This window comes from Echinops telfairi, unplaced genomic scaffold (assembly GCF_000313985.2).
Source record: "Echinops telfairi isolate 266 unplaced genomic scaffold, ASM31398v2 ScPeMD7_1;HRSCAF=3_0, whole genome shotgun sequence".
Taxonomy (NCBI): domain Eukaryota; kingdom Metazoa; phylum Chordata; class Mammalia; order Afrosoricida; family Tenrecidae; genus Echinops; species Echinops telfairi.
In genome coordinates, this window is record NW_022103896.1 from 50125931 (window position 1) to 50148731 (window position 22801).

The window sequence follows — 22801 nt, forward strand, 5'->3', positions numbered from 1 at the left end:
AGTCTGGGAGAAACCCTTTCTAGCTTGACAGAAATCCTCCCTGCATTTCTCCAATATGTGGGGCGCCCGTTCCCTCTAGGCACATGAGCCCCCATCCCTCCTTCTGCCTTTCCAGACACCCTCAAAGTCCTCCTAGATATCGCAGGCTGTCTTCCTGCTTCTACCAGCCATTCAGCCACAGCCATCGGACAGCACAATGGCAGACCTGGAGACCACTGGAACAGAATGGAAATCTAGAAGCAAATCCGTCCACCACCAGAGAGCTGATCTTCAGCACCAGGGCTGGTATCAGAGGGATTCTGCAGAAATCAGCCCAGGAGAGTTACTAAGAGGGCAATTCCACACTGCTGGGTCACAGGAGGAGCATCATAAATATAAGTAAGCACAGATCCACTAGGTTTTGAGGGGCTGGGGGCTCTTTTGGCTTACCACAGTGGAGGCCGGCTAGGGGTTGACCTTAGCCCTGCCACTGTCTTGGCTGGAGCCGGGCTTTTTATTTTATTTTTTAAAGTACTTTTATTGGAGGCTCTTACATCTCTTATCACAATCCATACATTCCTCCAATGTGTCAAGCACATCTGCACATATGCCACCATCGTCATTTTCAAAGCATTCTCTTCCCTCTTGAGGCCCTGATATCAGCTCCCCATTTCTTCTCCCTCACTCCCCAGCCCTCCATTATGAACCCTTGATAAGTTATAGATTATTTTTTCCATATCTTACATTGTCCTCCTTCGCTGCCCACCCACTTTTATTATCCATCCCCCTGGGAGGGGATTCCAAATTGATCCTTGTGATTGATTCCCCCTTTCTCCCCCCACCCTCCCCTAATAATCCTGCTATCTCTACTCTCCTTGTTGACCCAGAGGGGTTTATCTATCCTGGATCCCCATTGCTGTGGGCTCTTATCTGTAGCAGTGTGCATGCTCTGGTGTAATTTGACTTGTAAGGTAGAATTGAGGTCATGATAGTGGGGTGAAGGAAGCACCAAAGAACTAGAGGAAAATTGTGTGTTTCATGGGTGCTATACTGCACCCTGACTGGCTCATCTCTTCCCTGTGACCCCTCTGTGAGGGGATGTCCAATTGTCTACAGATGGGCATTGGGTCTCCACTCCATGCACTCTCTCATTCACCTTGGGTATGGTTTTATTCTGGGTCTTAGATGCCTGAGATCTGATCCCATTGACACCTGGTGATCACACAGGCTGGTGTGCTTCTTCCATGTGGGCTTTGTTGCTTCTGAGCTAGATGGCCACTTGCTTATCTTCAAGTCTTTAAGACCCCAGATGCTATATCTTTTGATAGCAGGGCACCGTCAGCTTTCTTCACCACATTTGCTTATGCACCCACTTTGTCTTCAGTGATCATGTTGGGAAAGTGAGCATCATAGAATGCTGGATTGTTAGAACAAAGTGTTCTTGTGTTAAGGGAGTACTTGATTTGAAACCCAATGTCCATCTGCAACCTTAATTCTTAACATATAGATATGAGTACATAGATCTAGTCCCCTCTCATTTTATATATATATATATATTTACATATGTACATGTCCATATTTAGGCCTCTATAAATGGCCTTTGCTTCCTGGTTCTTTGCTCTATTTCCTTTTTACTTCCCTCTTGTCCCACCATCATGTTTGGCCTTCATTCGGGTTTAGTAATTCCTCACTGCTACATTGCCCTTGATTGAGCTCCACTAAGCATCCTATGCCCTTCCTTCCATTGATTTTAGTTGACTTATTGTTCCCTTGTCCCTGGATTGGTCTGCTCCCGCCTCCCCCCCATTTCTTTCTCCCACCTCGCCTTCTCCAGTATTGCCCCTGGAATCATTGGTTCAGGTCTTTTCATTTCCAAATTATTTATCCCGCCTATCTTATCTAGACAGACATGCAGATGCATTAATAAGTGCAAAAACCAGGCAAAACCAAATAAAACAACAAAGGAAGTAAAAGCCAGCAAAAACAATAACAACAACAGCAGAAACCAAGAACAAAATAGCAATAAGAAAAAGAAAGCCACTATCAAAAATGGAAAAGCTTATAAGTAGTTCAAGGTCTATTTGTTGGCCTTTACGAGAGTTTTCCAATCAAGTCTGATGGGGTGCCACACTCTGTCTCCCAAGTCTATTTTTGGTATTCCCCAAGGGTTTCATCACTCTGCTCCCCCTGCTGCTCTGCTGCATGCCCTCAGTGCCTCGCCCCAGCGTGATGGGGTCAGACCATGCACTATTCCCGCACTGTGTCTCCAGTGCTGTCCCCCGAAGTGCCATGGTTCAGTGAGGGATGCTGTGTCCCGTGGCCCTCCCTCATTTTTCTCTTTACCTCTTCTATGTCACCAAATTGCTGTCCTTTCAGGTCCCTTTTCATTCACGGAAACAAGAAGAAGTTGCATGAGGTGAGGGCACGTGAGTAAGTTGTGTGGGGCAAGAGAGGCATGTTGGTTTTTTTGTCCAAACTGCCACACTGAGATGGTTGTGTGACCAGATGCATTGTCATGATGGCAAAACCAGTCCCCTGTCTGCCAAAATCAGGCCTTTTTTTGTTGTACACTGTTATGCAATCTTTTCAGAACCTCCAAATAGAAAGTTTGATTAACAGTCTTATTTGGTGGAATGAACTCTAAATGCACTACGAATTGACATTTTTGTTCATTCAGGAAGTTGACAGAAGTCCAGAGGAGGTGTGTCATCAATCGACATTTCACCTTTTCTGAAACGAGAAAATCACTTGTATACTTGAGTTTTTATCATAGTGCTGTCCTTGTAAGATGTGTTCAATATCACAACAGTTTCTCTGACATTTTTTCCAAGCAGGAAACAGAATTTCACAGTGGCACTCTGTTCTCTTAAATTGGCCTTCACAAAAAATGAGGTTCGAGTAAAACTACTTTTATAAGAAAGTTCACTGTGACCAGAGGAAACCTTCCCAGGAGATGGCACTGGGTTCCCTAACTCAGAGCAAGTTGCTTGATGCTTGCCTAGTGGGAAAAATGCTTACTTCAAAAGCTACACTCTGCCCAGTGAAACTCTGTTTGTTTGTTTGTTTGTTTTTTTGGGGGGGTACCTTCTCATATTTATATATTTTTGTAGAAGAGCCTGAATGACATAGTGATTAAATCACTCAGTTGCTAACTGAAAACTTGGTAGTTCAAATTTACCAGCTTCTCTGCAGAAGAATGGCGTGGCAGTCCACTTCTGTAAGGATTTTCAGCCTTGAAAAGCGATGGAGCAGTTTTACTCTGTCCTGTTGGGTTGCTATGAATTGGAATCAACTTGATGACCGTGTGTTTGCATATGTACTATTGGTTAAATTGTATTTATAAATTATAGATACAGAGTTCTTATTTACCTCATTTCTGTACTTCTTATAACCTAGGCTATACATTATTTAGATGTGTTATGTTCTTTTATATTACTCACAGCTTTTGGTAGTTTTGTCCTTAACAGAAATTCTGATGCCAGGTGGCATATTTTTAGGTCTCCTTTTTGTCACTCTCTAATTTTGTGACTCAAGAAAGTTACTCAATTTCTCTTAAATATCACTTTTTAATAAAATTGTAAAATGGGGATTATAATAGTATTTATCTCCTAGCTGAATCACCTAAAATGTCATGTGAAAAAGCACTAAACTCTTAATAAAAATTATTGTTGTTATTTAACCATCAAGTTGTTGCTAGGGGAATCCTTGTTAAGAGCAGTTGTTAATTTATCCATTTCTATAGAAAGAGTTGTCATGGAAATTTGCATTCCATTTGGAGTCTATAAAACCACACAGAGAAACATCAGGATTATTCAACAGTGAAAGGAGAATAAATGTATAAAGTACTTTGGATTCGAATGCAATTTATTTTATTCATACTTTACAAACTGACAAGTCTGGAATTAAATATATATATATAATAATTTACTTCAATTCAAATATGAATTACTTTAGAAATTGAATATATTTTTCTGTTCTCTGAGTTTCTTGAGAATAATTAGGCAACATGGTAAAAGGTGAATATAGAAGCTATCGGGGCTTTCACGTCATTTGTAAAAATGGACAGTGGTCATTGATCAAATAATAAAAAAAGATAAATACCACTTTTCTTCATCTTAGAACGCAGCTGAGGGAACATGCCTTCTCTGGGATCTAACTATCATATGAATTAACTAAATACTTACTTACATCTCCACTTAAATCTTTCACAGGTGTTTTGACCTAAACTGTTCTAAACTGAACTTCCATGATCTCCCTTTACTAAGTTGTATTTCTTTCAGTGTTTCCTCTTATCATAAATGTTTTCTAACTCACTCTCCTTCCTCCCTAAACCCACTTTACCCGGACACTTCTTCCCTAGTAATCTATCAACAGTTACTGTTGATTTAACTGCCAAAATATTTCTTAATCTTCTTACTTTATTTTAGTGCCACCAACACATATATCTATTTGTCTCCATAACAGTAATAGCAATAGAAGGGGAGGAATTATGTATATTTTTATTTACCACTGTATACCCTACATCTAACACTGTGCTTAATCTTCTAAATATTTACCCAGTAAACAAACGAATGAATTTGTGAAATAGGTACATTAACACCTAAGGTATCTGGAGTATTTTCAGACAGTTTTAGCAGGCTATTTAAAAAAGAAAACCTGAATAAATGTTTAGGAATCACCTATTTATCTTAAGGAAAATGCAAGACAATTTTGGAAATGAAAACCAGAATGTATATAACATTTCTGCACATAATAATTAGAAATAAAAGCACAAGGAAAAGGGTAAATTAGAAGCATTTCATAAAATAATTCCATGATAAATGTGTAAGTCTCAAGTTGTTTTTGTACCTTTAATCAACTGAATATTTGCTGAGTTTTATAAAGACCATTTCTCTTTCGGTACTGGACAAACAGATGTGGGTGGATTGAAACTTTCATGCTCTTCTGTCTCCCGACCAGACCCGACGTTATGTTAGACATGACCAGAAATAGTGGAGAAAATAGTAGTCATAGTTTGTTTCCAAAATGACCTGCCACCTAATTTAATTGTTTTCAATTTTTGCTTCAGTAGATGTCACATGGGCCCCAAACCAAACCAAACCAAACCAAACCAAACCAAACCAAACCAAACCAAACCAAACCAAACAACGAAACCCAGCCAATCAAACCCAACCCAACCCACTCTGATCCAGTCCATTCCACATCGTAGTGACTCTCTAGGATGGAGTAGAATTGCCCTTATGGGTTTCTAACACTGTAACTCTTTATGGGAGTAGAAAGTCTATTCTGGACCGAACTCTCGGAGATACCGATTCCAGACATCTGAAATATCTTGGAATCTAAAAATATACCAAACTTTCTAAAAATCCAGAAATGGCTGATCTTTGGACTACAGTTTGGACAATGTTGACACAGCTGAAAAGATTCACAGAAAAGAAGCAATTATCATCAGTGTGACAAGGACTCTGCTGGGGCCTGAACAAGGCGTGAAACCCCGAAGAAGAAGACCTCTCCGCTCTTTAGAGCAATTGCTGGACCAAAGCCTGCAGGGCAAATAGAAACTGGTCAGGGGGATGAGCCAAGGAAGGCAAGGTGTCGCTTCATGTACTTAGGACATGTCAGGAGAGAGCAATCCCTGGAGAAGCGCATTGCGCTTGGTGAAGAAGAGGGACATGGGAAGAGGAAGGCTCTCATCGAGACGGATTGACACAGTGGCTGCAAGGATGGACCCCAGCATAGCAACAAGTGTGAGGCTGGCTCAGGACTGGGCAGTGTCTTTGTTCTGTTGTGCATAGGTCACTGTGGGTCAGAACCAACTCTAACAACAGTGTGAGCCCGGGGGGACAGGATGTTAGGCATAAGGAGGTCTATAGAGATCTTTCCAATAGTGAGAGAAGGTCGGCCCAGGAGAAGCTCTCAGTAGTTGCTGTGGGTAACTTAGGCAGTGATGAGACGGAAGAGGTAAGCCGAGTGTCATCATGCCTTCCTATCCTATGTTAAGGAATTTGGCTTTCTGAATCTAGTTGGCAATGTCCATTTACACAAACACACAATACTGTGTATACAAAGTACAGGTGAAAAGCAGAGACTGCATTCGAGATGTGCACCATGAGATTCAGGGAAACCGTTAGAAGGTTTTCACCGTTATACAGATGAAGGATGGCAAGGCTGTGAAATAAGATATCACAAGGGAGAAACCAGGAAATGAACAGATCTGAGCGATATTGGAGAAGTGGAATTGACAGGATTTAGTGATTGCTTGTGTATGAAAAATGAAAATGAAGGAGGATCGGGCTGACTCTGTTTTCTAGCTTGAATTTGGACACTGTAGGTGTTGATAACTAATCAATGATTACCTAAATCTGAATATAGATAAGTAGTCATTTTGGTGTTGTTATTCAGTGTCAACAAGTTCTGACTTATTGCAAGTCTATATACAACAGAAGGAAACATGGAAACATGTTTCTGGTCCTGTGTCTTCCTCACCATTTTTGTAGTCACTGGTTAGTCCAACGAGTGAAAGACTTACTCTGTGGCACTCACGCCCTACGTGATCAGGCCTGGTGGTCTTCCCGGGAACTGGTCTCTCTTGATAACATGGCCACAGTGCGCGATACAAAGTCAAGTCGTTCTCACTCCGTAAGACCATCTCCGTATGGTTCTTCCAACACATATCTGCCCATTCTCTGATAGCTCGTGCCACTTACCACTCTTATCAAAGAGCATAATTCAAAAGTATCAGTTCTTCTTTGGCCTTCCTCACCTGTTGTCCGGCTTTGCATGCTGATGAGGCAATTAAAAACAGCTTGGCCCTGGTCAGGCCCACCTTAGTCTTCAAAGTGACCTATTTACTCTTTAAGAGTTTAAAGCGGTCTTGGGCAGCTGATTTGCCCAATGCAACATGTCCTTTTGTGATGGCCACTTCCATGAGTGTTGAATGTGAATCCAGATAAAACGGAATCCCTGAATACCTCCATCTTTTCCCATGTATTGTAATGCAGATTTCTCTAGATTTGACGAAGTCGTGTTTATGTTGAGGTGCAATCTATATTGAAGACTCCAGTCTTTGATCTTCATCAGTAAGTGCTTCCTGTCCTCTGGACTGTCAAGAAACAAAAGATAACACCTACTATTTGCTAATTGAAAGGAGCCCTGTTGGCATAGTGATTAAACATTGGGTTTGATCCTCAAGGGCCAAAGTTCTAAAGCTGCAGCCATTCCATGGGAGAAAGACAGGGCTTTCTACTCACGTAAAGTGTTGCAGTCTCAGAAGGCCACAGGGGTAGTGCTACTCTGTTCTGTAGGTTCAGCATCACATCGATGAGAGTGAGTTTATTTAGAATACGAACACAGCCAATCCAGGGCACTAAGAAAGAGAAAAATATATCAAACATGTATTACATCATCAGTGTCTCTCCATTGATATTAACCTCTCCCTTTTAAAATAAAGGTTAAAGTGGTATGATGATTAGCTTTTAAAAATCTGAAGAATTCTTAACATCATTTTTCATATCTATTTATGAGAGTTCAAATAGTTTAAGATATTAGTGATTTAATTCAATAGCTACACATATTTTATTAAAAACACAAACAAAAAATCCACTTTCAAGGACTGCCCATGCTTTTGATTCTCTCTTTACTTAAAGGGTCAGCAGGCACTGATCCTTGAAGTTTCTATCACTTAATCTCCTACATATTGTTAAACTGCTGAGCATAACGAGAGCTTTACCAACAGAAAAAGACACTCAACGTTCCCTGTCCCACTTGAGATCCAGAACAGTACAGCTAGTTATGGCCCAAACACGGAGAGTGCAAGTTTTGGGGTCACGTTGGAGCCAAAGCGCAGAGAAGCATCAATGCAATCCACTCATCACCTCATCCACTGTATTTGTTTAGATGCAAGAACCACAAGATGGACATAGCCAGAGGTCCAAAGTCACGCATGGAGACTAGATACCTGGAGAGATACCGGATTTCCATCAGGCTTCATAAAATAAATCTTTTATGTATTATAACTAAATAAATGAATCGTTGAGACATAAATCTTTGTGATGTTTGGTCATGGTGATTTTAGGGTTAGTGTGTAACTACAGCGTGGTCTCTACATCAACCAATAAAGCTGCTCAAGATGATTAACTGAAGGCGGAGTTGAGAACATGGCATGTAGACAAGCCTAGGAGGAAGGCATAGTATTAGTTATGGGTGAGTGAGGCATGGAAATGAGTTGAACAGACTGAGGAAATTGTGTTTGAGTCTCACTCCAACTTATCAGCAGTAGATGCCTAGGTTTGTCCAGTGTTAAGAGAGGTAAGTGGAAAGAATTACCTGTGGGATTAACTGGGGTGCCATGATTCACTTATATTTGTTTCCAAGCTAAATACAAGAAGTCCCCTGACTTACTATGGGGTTCCATTCTATAAGTCACTTCTGCCATAATCGAATACCTTTTTAATGTTGTTTCCATATTATTGCCTTTTACGATTCATTCATAACTTTATAAATCCTATATATATATTTCTTTGGGTATTAGAAATATTACATATAAACTTACAGGTATATTTTAATACATACATACATGCATGCATACAAAATTCACAAATCATAAAATTTATTTTCACTATGAAGAAGGGTTGGACAGCATTGGCAGTTTATCAACTGCTATAATAATTCAATGTGTGGAACTTTCTGGATCATCTGAATTATCCTTGGGAATTAGCATGGGGCATCTTGTCAGAAAATTATTGAAAACTATTTATATGGTTCTTTCCTTTTTTTCCTTTAGAATAACATCAGGATAGCATCTCAGTGTACCTGCTTCTGCGTATGGGCTTTAGCAAAGCAGTTATCATTTGGGTCCATGCTTTTGAGCAATGAAGCCCCCTGATTTACTTTAGCTAAACACCTCTAGATAATCCCTTCACTGTAAAATTTTTTGACAACTTCTCTATTTCTTTCTCATTCTTTCTTTTTTTTTTCAGCCTCCATTCCCATCTTCAAAACCCCTAAAATCCTGACCTGTCAATTTTTCTTTCTTCGCGATCAGCTCCTCATTGGTGATAAGTTTGAAATATAGAGTTCTTGCTGAGTGGATGAGTTTCTCACTGATCCCTTTCAACATATTATCTTGGTCAAATGCTTAGAAGTTTCCATCTATTACCACTCCTGACACTGACCCCAACTTCACTGTAGACCAGGCCACAGTGTGCCACATGGCAGGATTCTGGGCAAGAGTAAGTCGGAGTATTGAATATTTATGAATGAACATCCAAGAATGACAGCATCGGCAAATCACATGCCACAACTTGATCATGTGTGCAAAAAACAAAATAAAATATTCATAAGTCATAAATGCAGTTCATTGCAACTCAAATACACAGTAAGTCAGGGACTTCAGGCGTTCTACACAGGACGTTTTCTTAGGGGAGGAATACTTATAATCCTTATAAGGTGGTACAGTTGAATATATCTATATAGGGTAACAACTCAATGTACTTAAAAATTCCCCAGATTGTGTGAGAAAGCACTGTCTTCAGAGTTAGAAAACCCTTGCTTCCATGAAAGTGATCTTCATTTCAAGCTGGACTAACATGGCTCAAAAGATGGATTAAGAAAGAGGCAGAGGAAAGCTTCCTGGGCTGAGTGAGTAAAAATGCTGTATTGTATGTAACGAGGAGAATTGGTTAGATTCCTTTATATAGCTAGAAAGAAAACTAAACCACATCCCAGGCATTTGCCAGTATAGTTAAACTGAAATGTACATACTTAAATTCTGTGTTCAACTAAAATCCAGCATTCTTCGTGTTTTCTGTGATTGAATGATTATAAAAATATGGCTGTTTTTAGGTCTTATGAATAAGGAACAGTTTACTTCTTCATGAGAATTATTAATATCAATATAACGACTAATAATAACACACATCATACATTATTTGCCCCCTAGTCTGTTTTATCGTGTCAGTCTCAACTTTGTTACAGTTGAAGAATTATATACCCACCTCTGCCAATGAAGCAATTCTGAGTCATGGTAGAGTAGACAGAGTGGCAGTGCCCTGTTGGGCTTTTGAAGCTGGGAATCTTTAGCCAAGAGTAGATTGCATCATCTTCTGCAGAGTGGCTGGTGGATTTGAATAGCAGAATTTGCAATTAGCTCAATGAGTTATAGTTGGATATAATTATATATTTTAAAAATATTGAAATTATCCCCCTTCCAATAGCCTTTGCTACAAGACTGCATGGTGGATGGTCTTCACAGGATATACACGATCGCATGAAGTGGGCTAAGGTGTGCAGCCCAACTTCACAGGAGAACAGTGTGGCTGTCTGCTCCTGTAAAGTTCTACAGTCTCAGACCCAGATCTCGGGCTAGGCGTGGGAATCGACTCGATGACAGTGGGTCACCTGCTTATGTAAAACTACCTTTGCTGGGATCTTTCCTTGAGGCTTGTGTCTTATTACCATCCTCAAGAATTGATTCCCACATTTGAAAGAAAGTAGAAAGCTAATGTAGGCTGAATGTTGGTATAAAGATGTATTGCAAAAGTGTAAAATAATAGACAAATCCCCAAGGGGAGGCTATAGCAACAAAGGAATCTTAGATAACACGTGCCTATTTCATCTTAAGGTAAATAGGTGTTAAGCATGTATTCCCTTCCTGAAGTCCTATTGGAACCATGGTGCCCATTCTCATGAGAAAAAGGCAACTAACAAAATAAATAAAAATAAAAATGTCAACTGATGGGAATGCCAAGGGACCCAGAATATAACTTTGAATTCCAGGGTGAACAAAGTCATCTATTTTCGACCATGTGTATAAGATGTCAGCCATTTAAAGATAACTGTTTTCGTCTTGGGGAAGGAACTACAGTAGTTTACAAAACAATAAAAGCAAATGGAAAGAAATAAGACACTACTTGTTTTACAATTAAGACTGTTGTTTTATATACATGTAAATTAACACCACAAAAACAAGCAGTATGAAAAAAATCCTTATTTAAAGTAATATAGTCAAATATATCTTCTCTTAGATTATTAGGTATATTTGAAATTAGAACTTGAGCCTTTTCAGTTAGATCTGTGAAAATTTAGTTACAGCATCACGAAGAACCAGAACAAGGACATTTCAGTATTCTAAATAAGTGGTTTGATCTAATTGGAAATGAAATTTTTATTCAAAAATTAAGCTAGCATAATGTACAGCACAAATAAGACAGTGAAAATCATGGTCTTCAAGAAAAAAAATCTTTATAAAACCATAGATTAATGACAGACAGATTTCTATGTGGTGCTAGCAATAGATTTTTATTTTGAAAGATAAGTCTGAATATATTTTGGAAAACAGAGGCAACCCCTAAACCCTCTGATAATTCCCTAATCCTCGTCCCTAATTTTCAAATGCAAATCTTGAATGCACTTGATGGAGACTTAATTTGCAAAGTTACGGAATCATGTTAGTGAATGACATTATTTCCACTGTAAATTCCAGAGCAGCAAAGTTAATGATTATATCCCAATACAACTGGGATTGCCACATGGCAGCTGTTAGGATTTGTTTTTCTTGTGTTCTCTTGGATCATTGCACTGCTGGTGATTTTGAACTGCCGGCCATGCGGATCGTAGCCATTGCACCACCAGGGCTCCCAAATCAGAAAAGAGACTCATCGAACAGGGGAGGGTGATCAGAAATATGCTCCCTTTCTACTATCTGTGCAAATCATTGTGCAGCGGATCCATTCACCAGGGTTAAAGCTTTCCTGTCTTTTGTGTGTATGGCTGCAGCAGACTGTGATGTGTGGCTAAGATTGCACCCTTAAGATCAAGACACTCATATACCCAGCTGTTGGGAAATGTTGGCTGCAGTTGATTTACAACTGAGTCTCTGGGGACTGCCATTAACTTAAAAGAAGCTGTGCCCCTTTCCCCATGACAATATACATCCAAAGACTAGTCAGATGTGCAGGGTCAACTCTGGAGGCTCCACTGCCTCACTTTAGGGTACTCTGAAGAGTTATTTCAGTTCCAGAGCACTCTGGGGCTTTTGCTGAGGGCAAAAGGCAAATGGTTCTACTGCAAATGCATGGCCGCAAAACTTCTTCATTGGCGAAATCTGGTGTTCTCATTTTGGTACAGGTATCCATCCCAAGAGCACATTCTAATAAAATTGCTGCAAGCAAAACTCGATCTCAGAGATGGTGATCTAATATGGCTTTATCCTTGAATATATACATTGGGAGGTCAGAGATTGTGCTTTATTTATTTTTTAGCTGTTAATGTTAGGAGATTGATCAGAATCTTCCAGTGGGGTTGTTACTAGAAGTTCCAAGCATTTGTATACTGTTCTGAGGCCAAAGGCACAGAAGTGCCTGCTCTTTCCTCGGAATGTCACTGAGGTGGTGAGAGCCGGGAGACGGGGCGGTCCCTTTTCCCTTGAATATACTCCAGTTGAGGCCCTCCAGATATGTATCAGACTTGGACATTTGAGTCATCTGAACTCTATTCTCTATTTTTTCCCTACTTTTTTATCATTTACTTTGGCTTCCTGGTCATAATTTTTATTCATAATATTGTAGTTTGAGTTTCAATACACCGTCTTATCTCCAACTCAATTTGTCTGTACTCTCCAGTGTGGATTGCTATGAGGGGGTTCCCAATAAAACCCAGATTTTTTTTCAAAGCCATGTATTTACATTTTTTTTACAAAACAACCTTATCACCTTCAAAGTACTCTCCATTACATTTAGTACATTTGTCAAATCTGTGATTCCATTCTTGGAAACATTTTTAACACTCATCTGTTTGGATGGGTGACAGCACCTCCTTCATTTTCTTCTTCTCCACTTCTGCGTCATCAAATTGCTGTCCTTTCATGTTCTGCATTCACAGAAACAAAACGAAGGTGTATGGAGAGAGGTCAGGTGAGTAAGGTGCGTGGGGCAAGAGATTGAGATGGTTGCATGAGCAGGTGCATTGTCGCGGTGGAAAAACCCGTCCTCCTGCCACAAATCAGACCTTTTTTTGTCGCACACGGTTATTCAGTCTTTTCAGAACCTCTAAATAGAAAGCTTGATTAGCAGTCTGCCCTGGTGGAAGTAACTCCAAATGCACTATGAGTCAACATTTTTGTTCATTCAGGAAGTTGATGGATGTCCAGAATGAGGTTTGTCGTCAATTGACATTTTCCCTTTCTTGAAACAAGAAAACCACTCGCACACTTGAAGTTTCCCCATTGCACTCTGCTTGTAAGCTGTGTTAAACATCACAACAGTTTCTGCGGCATTTTCCTGAGCAGGAAACAAAATTTCACAGTTGCAGGCTGTTCTCTTACATGGCCATCACAAAGAATGAGGTTCGAGCAAAACTGCCTTTACGAAAACATTCACTGTGACCAGAGAGAAGCTTCCCAGGCAATGCCATTGGGTGCACTAACTCAGAGCAGTTGCTTGATGCTCGCCTAGTGGGAAAAATATGTTCTACAAAAGATCCGCTCTGCCCAGAGCAATTATGGTTTTTTTGGGGGTAACCTTCATATATCTATCCAGCCAGGGGTGCTAAGTAGCTGAAACTTTACTATTAGATGACCCGTAGAGATATCACTCATCGATTATGATTCTCAAAGCTCTCCCTCCATTTCCCAGCTGACAGCAGCATCGCGTGTAGGGGATTGCTCTGGCCCTTATGGTAAAATCCACTTGTAAGCTAATAGGAGCACTCCTGGGCTTGGCTAACAGCAAGGATGGCAACTCAAACTTACATAGGGACTCTGCAGGAGAACCCAGCCTGGCTATGTCTCCCCATAAAGACTGCAGCCTGGGAAACCCTCTGAGGACAGTTCCACTTCGTCTTACTCGGTCACTATGAATGAGAATCGGCTTGCTGTCGCACCCCAACAGCAATAGTTGTAGCTTCATCTTGGTTATTTTCTGCTCTTCTCTCTAAAAGAGGTTCTGTCCACTTTCATCCTATCCTTAATGTAAACTGGATGATGTGGCTTCAAAAATGTTGCATTTAAAAGTGTTGCAGCATTTCTAGAATGTACTCCTTTTTGTGCCTTTTTTCTTTGATTCCCCAATGTCTGCTTTTGGAGTCTTATCCTGGTCTCCAGTTTACTCAGGCTGCTGCTGCTGCTGGGTGCAAGCTGGGGTCAGCTGGAGAGACAGAGAAAAGCTCGCTTTGAAGCTTAACCTGCTTGCCAAAGCCCAGGGAAGAGGAGCCTCTTTTCCCTCTTTTTAAATAAAATTTCAGAATCAAATTATTCTAGTCACAGTTGGCTAAATGCTTTCTTATTCTACATTTCCTATTGCCTCCAACATTTTTCTCCTCCCATCAGGTGGCATTGGTGTGACTTGTAGTCATTTGGGGATTCAAGTAATGGAAAGGTGAACTAGGGCGGTCCTCATTTGGATTTCAGTGGTATAGATTTGTACAAGGTTGAAAGTTAATTTCGTGTAGAGTGAAGTTATTGATAACTGCTCTGATACAAGAATAGCTTTCAGAAACACTTCTTATATTCATCAAATGGGAAAAACTCTAATTGCAGATTTGGTGCTCATCAATGCTTTGCCTACATAGAAACAATGCAGCACTCCTTATGATCAGCCATGTATGGCGATAGAAGCTCTTACAATTCCTGAAGTGTAGTGCACATACTGGCAACAGTACGATGGAGCGTGTATTTATATGTGAAGTCACATAATTAATGCATCCTTGCCATCCATAGGGCACAGGAAACTTTGCTGAACTATGAAAGGGGAAAACTGGAGCGCATGCACTAGTCCTTTGTTGTGAGAAGTAGCGAACAGTAGGACAGAACTGGACTTTCTGACCTGCCCACTGTTTTGTGTTTCTGCCATGTGGTCTCCAGGTTGAACAAAGGGCATCTTGTTTTCTTTGGTCCCATTAATCTGACAAACGCAGATTTTGGATTTGCGAAGAGCATATTGTTGCTTTCTACATGTGAGCAAAGGAAGGGCAAGCTTTCTCTGATGACAGAACTCTACCATCGACAGTTCGCTCTTCTTACTTTCAACTTTGATAGCCCTCTGATCATTCAGAGGTACACTTAGATGGAAAAAGACAATATTGTAATGTGAATGGGTTATCAGACTTTCTTAATTATATACAAAGAAGTAGGAAAATAAAATAGGGGAAAAAAGAAAATAGAAGAAGTATAGTACTTCCATTAAACCTTATGATTCTCCTGGTTAAGTACTCACATTTTTTATCATTGGCTTCTTTTTGATGGAAAGAATACAGTCAATAGTCATACCAATGATTTGTGGGGTCATATGATTTGATCATTGTAGTGACTTAGTCATTATATAATTTGTTATCAGTATTAAAATAGTTTTTATTTATGTCAAGAATGTTCTTTGTTAATAGGCATACTCTCCATAGCACCTTTCATTTGCAAAGCCTCACGTAGCAAGACTGCCGAGTGCTTTTGCCATGACCACCTCATTTGATCCTAATGATGACATGGGGGAAAAGCAGGAAGGGAACTATTATTATTATTATTATTATTATTGGGCTACTGAAAAACTATGCCCAGAGAAGGTGAATTCTTGGTCTGTGGTCACACAGTGAGGAAATGGCAAGATTGATCTTCATACTTCTGACTCTAAACCATGACACTTTAAGTCTGTGGAAAGTACTGACCTTTGACATTTCTCTTAAAAACTATGAACTCTACAGAGTGACAATTTTCATGAAATTATAAAATATCAACTAATTCTATAATTAACCAGGATCCAGACTGAAAATGGGATGTAAGGCTCACAAACATCTGAGAAAGCACTCAGGGCCGGGGCAGTGCCGATCTCCCATAAGCATGTGCGAAGTGGTAAAGCACTCTGAAGAGTAGACCTTATCTCTGGAACACATGATGAAACATCAGGAGAAGGGAGATCTTCATGTAGAGGAGGTTTAAAATCATTCTGCGATGCAGCTCTCTTAATTTCGTCTATGCCAGTACTATTGTGAACAAGCAAACAAAAACAAATGCCAACTCATCCTGGAAATAATTTAGTGGTTGTTCATGTTCCTTTTATAAAACACAATCTTCTGAAAAGTCATCGTCATCGATCATCTGGAATTCATATATTTTGCTATTTCCTCTTATAATCAGTCTGCTGATTCAATGACAGATAGCAATAGGATCTTGTTATAGGGTGGTTGAAGACTAACATTGTTTGATGAGTAGTTTTAATCATTGCTACTATTTTGAAATAGTTCTAACAGTTTATTATCTTTTCCTTCTAGCACTGGCCTCACTTGCACAGATAGGTTCTTAATCAAAAGCAGAAAGAAATATGTGGTGCACTGTCTGTTATCAGATTCAGAAATGCCACTGTCCTTATTCTCTGGGATGCAGATTGTATTACTGGAGCCACGCCATTACTCTGTCATGTTCTGAACAGAGACCTTTTCATATTTTATCTACTAAGAAAATTTTGCTCTTCTTTTTTCTAATAGTAGCTTCTCTAGTATTTTTTATTATAAACGATTCATTTGCATATTTGTACAAACCTAGATCCACATAAAATAATTGCAGAGAAAAAAAGACTGAAAAGAGGAAGGCTCTCCATGAGGTGGATTGACACAGTGGCTGCAACGATGAACAGTAGTGAGGAGAGTGCGGGACCAGTCAGGGTTTCTTTCTTCTGCACATGGTAGCTATGAGATAGGAACTGAGTAGACAGCACCTGACAACATCAGCAACAACAAACAGCAACATACCAGTGAGAGGAAAACTTACTAAATAGATTCCTATTTTGTATACAGTACTTGTATTCAGCCGCACAGATTTCTTGTTTTTAAGTTCCATCTTCTTGGTTTACACACATGGTGACCCTGTGTGCCACAGAATGAAACACTTCCTAGTTATGAAATCCTTACAACTGTTACTGTATTTGAGCCCATTGTTGCAGCCACCGTGTTAATCTCTCGTGGTGAGGATCTTACTTTTTCACTAACCCTCTACGTTACCAAGTGCTTTGTCCTTTGGGGAGACTCATCCTTCCTGATAACATGCCGAAGTGCACGTGACCCACTTTTGCCATCCTGCTTTCTAAGTTGTACTAATTCCAAGACAGATTTTTTTCCCATGGAAGTTTATGGGTTTTTAAACATTCTCCTCCGGCACTATAATTCAAAGATATCCATTTTTCTTCCGTCTTACTTTCTTAGTCTTACTCCAGCTTTTTTTTATAGGCATGTTAGGCCATTGACAATGCCATGGTTTGGGTCAGGTACACCTTATCTTCAAAGTGACATCTTTACCTTTCAGCAGTTAAAATAAGTCTTGTGCAGCCGAGCTGTCCAATACAGTACATAATTTGATTTATTGACTCCTGCTTCCATGGATATTGATTGTGACGCCAAGCAATATGTATTCCTTAGGACAACTTTAATCTTTCCCTCATTTGCCATGCTGCTGCTTGGTGGTCCATTTGTGAGGATGTTTTTTTTATTATTATTAAAAGATCATTTTATTGGGGGTTCTTAGAACTCGTATAACAATTCATACACCAACTGTATCAAGCATATTTGTACATATGTTGCCACCATTCTTTTCTAGACATTTACTTTCTATTGAGCCCTTGGCATCAGCTCCTCTTTTTTACTCCCCACCCCCCACCTTTGTGACCCCTTGATAAATTATAAATTATTATTACTTTCATATCTTACACAGAATGCTGTCTCCCTTCCCCCATGGTTTCTGTTATTCATCCTCCTGGAGGGTGTGTGTGTGGTTATGTGTCCATCATTGTGATCGATTCTCCTTACCTCCCCTTCTCTCCCCACCTTTCCCTTACCATTCTGGTATTGCTGTTCCCGTTCCTGTTCCTGGATTCCGTGTGTCCTGAGATCCTATCTCTTATCTCTACCTGTGCACATGCTCCAGTTTAGTCCAGAGTGATAGGCAGCAGTGGTGTCATGATAGTGAGGGGTGAGGAAGCCTCAAGGAACCAGAATATTGTGTGCTTCATTAGTGCTTTACTGCACCCTGGTAGACTCCTCCCTTCCCTGAGGGGTGGGGGATGTCCCATTGTCTACAGATGGGCATTTGGGTCCCTACTCCAACCCACCTCATTCTCAACAAAATGTTTTTGTTGTTTGTATGTTTGTTTTTTATGGGTCTTCTGTTGTCTGTTACCTGGTCTCAAGGACACCTCATGATCGCACTGGCTGGTGTGCTTCTTCCATTTGGGCTTGTTGCTTCTCTGCTAGATGGTAGCTTGTTTAACTTCAAGCCTTTAAGACCCATGACACTATATCTTTTAATAACTGGGAACCATCTGCTTTCTTCCCCACATTTGCTGTGCACCCATTTTGTCTTCAATGATTGTGCCAGGAAGATGAGCATCCCAGAATGCCAGTGTGTTAGAACAAAGTATTCTTGTTTTAAGGGAGGGTATGAGCAGAGGCCTGAAGTACATCAGTGCATTCCCATAGAAATATATATACATAGGCCAGGACCTCTATTTTTATGAATTAATTTATTTATATGTGTATGCACCTATGCTTATAATTCTATACATAGCTTTGATTCCTAGATCATTCCTCTGTTTCCTTTGACCTTCCTCCTGCCCCAGCATCACGCTCTCCCCTCCCCACCTCCTTCTTCCCGCAAGTCCCTCTTGGACTGTTGGTCCCATTGCTTTCCCCTCGAGCTTGCTTCCCATGCCTATCTGATATCAGTGGGCAAACCAATAATAACACGGACCAAACAAACAAAACAAAAGATTGAAAAGATAAACTAACAACAACAGCAGCAACATATATAATTCCAGGTCTGTCCGCTGACTATCTCCACACTGGTCTTGGGGGAATTCTGGGAGCTGCCCCTCCTAGCCTGAAGTCTATTTTGGGGGCTCCATAGAGGCCTTGTGGCTTGGCTTTCTCCCATTGCTGATCTTTTATGTTCCCTTCTTGGTTTTCCCCACTTCTTGGGGGTTCAGACTGGACTGGCTCTCCACGGTGTGTCCCCAGTATTATCCTCTGTCACAGGATGCTCCAGCAAGAGGACAACATGTCTTGAACTGTTGTCGGCCCCACAGTCCTCTCTGTGCCTCAGCAGCTCTGTACGGGGACATCCTCCTCCAGGTGTGCTATGCCGATCGGGGTATAGACTATGCTTTTCTCTTTTTCCTTCTTGGTTTGCTTCCGTGTGAGTGTGGTATGCTGGCCCTCTCCCCAACCTGTAGGTTTAGTGTTGTTCTCTGTCGCACATACTTCTAGGGAGGGGGTCAGTTTGGCTCTGATTGGGGCGGGCCATGTAGCATGATCTTTTCATGCATTTCTCCACGTGGCTAAGTTACCCTCAGGTTTTGGGGCACTGTGGTAGGTGCCCTCATAGTTTGGCATGCTGTATGTATACTCCCAATTCTGTGGACACAAAAACAATACTCTCCCCCTGGGAGGGTTAGTGCCCTGCTTCCCCCATGCCATCATCTCCCTTTTTAAAAAATATTTAAGTGTATAGTCTTTGATTGTCATCACCAAATGCTTCAAGTCCTCTTCAATGTCAGCAAGCAAGCTTGTGTCATCTGCACATCGCAGGCTATTACGTATGTCTTGTTCCTTTTCATAACACCCAGGTTCTTGGATTAGTTTCTCAGCTTTACAGACTGAAATAGGATGCTAAGATACAACACTGAAACATATTTTCCTGATTTTAAACCATGCAGTGTCCCATTTTACTCTTCAAAATGCCTGTTTCTTGGTATATGCATAGGTTCTACATGTGGACCAATGTTCTAGAATTTCCTTTTCTTGTAATGTTATCCACCGTATTTTGTTTTGACTCACACAGTCATGTGCATTTGCTAAATCATTGTCGCTAAGGCACAGATAAATATCTTTCTACTATCCTCTGCTTTCAACCAAGACACACGAGAGCTATCTTTATATGTTCTAATCTGAATTCAGCTTGAATTTTTGGCAGTTCTATATTAATGCACTGCTGCAATAGTTTTTAAATTATCTTTAGTAAAATTCACTTGCATGTGATTAATTACATTGTTTGTTGATTTCTGGATTCTGCGCGATCAGCGTTCTTTGGGATGGGAACAGATATGGGTCTCTTCCATTTGGTTGACCAGCTGTCTTGCAAATTTCTTGGCTAGATGAGTGAATGCTTCTGGTATTGCATCTGTTTGCTGTTATTGAAATATCAACATTTCAATTGGTATTCCATCAAGTCCCGGAGCTTTCTTTTTGGCCAATATTTTCAGTGCATCTTAGACGTCCTCCTTCAGTGCCATCTTCTTGATCATATGTTATCTCTTGAAATGGTTGAACACCGACCAATTCTTTTTGAGACAGTGACTGTCTTCCTTCCATCTTTGTTGATGTATCCTCCATTATTCAATATTTTGATCAAACTGCTTAGGAATGAATTGCTGGGTTATATAATAAACACATAATTAACTTTAAAGAAACTGCCAAACTGTTTTCAATGTAGCTGAATAATTTTTCATTTCCAGCAGTAATGGTTGGGAGTTTTGATTATTCTGAATCCTCAGACTACACTTAATATTGCCTATTCATTTTTTAATAATTATATTGTGTACGTAGGGATGGAATGATTTAATAGACTTTAAAAGTATTTGTATTTTTTCCTGTAAGGAGCCCTGGTGGTGTAGTGGGCTCCAGGTTGAACTGCTAACCGCTAGGTCAGCCATTCAGAGCCACTAGCTACTCCAGGAGACCCACAGAGCAGGAGACAAGAGAGATGATTGAAACTTCCTAAAAATAAAAATAAGACACAATGTGCATCAAAGGACTTTATAAAAAGAGTAAAAAGAGAACCTACAGGGTGTGAAAAGATATTTGACAATTACATAAAGCACAAGGGTCTAATCTCTAAAACTATAGAAAACTGCAATGCCTCAATAAGAAAAATAAACAAATAATCCAATTAAAAAGTAGACAGAGGATATGAACAAACAGTTCATCCAAAATGACATCTAAATGTCTAACAAACATTTGAAAAAATAGTGACAATTATTACCCACCTGGGAGATGCAAATCCAAGAAAAAATAAGATATAATCTTATACCTACAATGACAGCCCAATTGAGAAACAAAAGAGGAAAACAACAAATGCTGAAGCGGATGTAGAGAAATTAGAGCTCTCATACAATGCTGGTAGGTCTATTCACAGTAGCAAGAAGTTGGCACAGCATACGTGCCTATCAATAGAAGCATGGATAAGAAGCGTTGGTATATGCACACCATGAGATACTATGCATCATTAAAGAGCAACAATGAAACCGCAGAGCACACCATGGCCAGACCTGGAGAACATATATGCTGAATAAAGTGAGTCAATCACAAAAGGGCAAATATTGTATTAGACCACTACTATACGGATAAAACCCAGATTAAAAACTTACCTACCAAAGAGAAGAGACTTTGACGTTTCCCACTGGAGGGAGGGCAGGGATGGGAAGCTGAAGCATCAGACTAGCATGCTGACAGGTGCTGGCCTGAGTGTAAAGGAGAATGGTGAGCCCGAAAGGGGGGAAAAAAATCAGGGGGAGGTGCAGTGGAATATGGGGTGGGGAGGCTTGATAAGTTGAATGTAGATTTGAGGGTCTGAAATGCAAACTCTTGCCTAATTCACAATTTAAAATATCATGTAAGCTTATCAAAATAAATAAATAAAAGGTGATTCCCAGGGTGATGATTATGTACATGAAATTTGAGTAGTGTTGGCAGCGATTCGATAGCAGTGAGGTTTGGGGATTTATTGCATCTAGTCACTCTCTGAAGAATTGCTTCTTAAAATCTATCCTAATTAATATTCTCATAAAACTGGGATGAAGATATGTGCGTTGATCAACTTTGTGACCGACATAAAGCTGGGCATGCTAGCTTGTGTGGTCAGTGTAATCATCAGAATGAATTTTGACTTTATAATCTGAAAACTTGGGCTAAATCTAATAGGAACTTACGTGGTTGCTGCTCTAGTCTGGCTCCTTTAGAGAGGCAAAACCAATGAAGCTTTTATATATATATATTTATTAGATATTAAAATATATTATTAAAAAATATATATTTTATTGGGTTTATTAGATCAAGGAAATGAGCCCCATAAGTTCCAGGTCCATGGGTAAGCTATTAGGCTGATGGCTCCTCTTTACTCACGTAGCTGTAAGAACTGATGAACCCAAGATTGGCAAAAAGGTGACAGGCATCCAAAGTTTGGCAAGTGTGGTGGCAGGCCACTAATGATTCCCAGTGTGTTAACCTGCATTGTCAAGAGAAACAAAACCAGTGATACACACACACACACACACACACACACACACACACAATAAAACAACTTTATATCCAGAAGTAATTTTATATCAAACAGATGTCCTAGCTCAGTCCAACTCAAATCCACGGTTCCAATGGTAGCTGGAACTTTCTTCACATGCAGAAAAGTAAAGCAGGAAGCAGGGAGATCACAGGCCAGTGGGTGCATGGTCACATGTATCCAAGGTCAGTAGCAACATGGGTGGTGGTGATAGCTCCCAAGGTTGTTGGTCCATATGGGGTTACCCCTGGAGGTAGACACAGAATCCAAGCAAAGATGGCAAGAGAGAGGGGTTCCCAGTGTCTTTATTATAAGAAGGCCATGTCCTCAGTAATGCATCATCAGTTTACCCTGATTGATCGGTTGGCACCACTCCTACACTTTCATCCAGGTAGAAGTTGACATGAAATTTAACCACCTTATCCAGGATTAGACGGCAATGAAGCAGGTTGTTGGGTCAAGTCCAAAGGATGTGAAATTGATGAATAAGTTGAAGGATCTAGACTCAACAAAAATAAT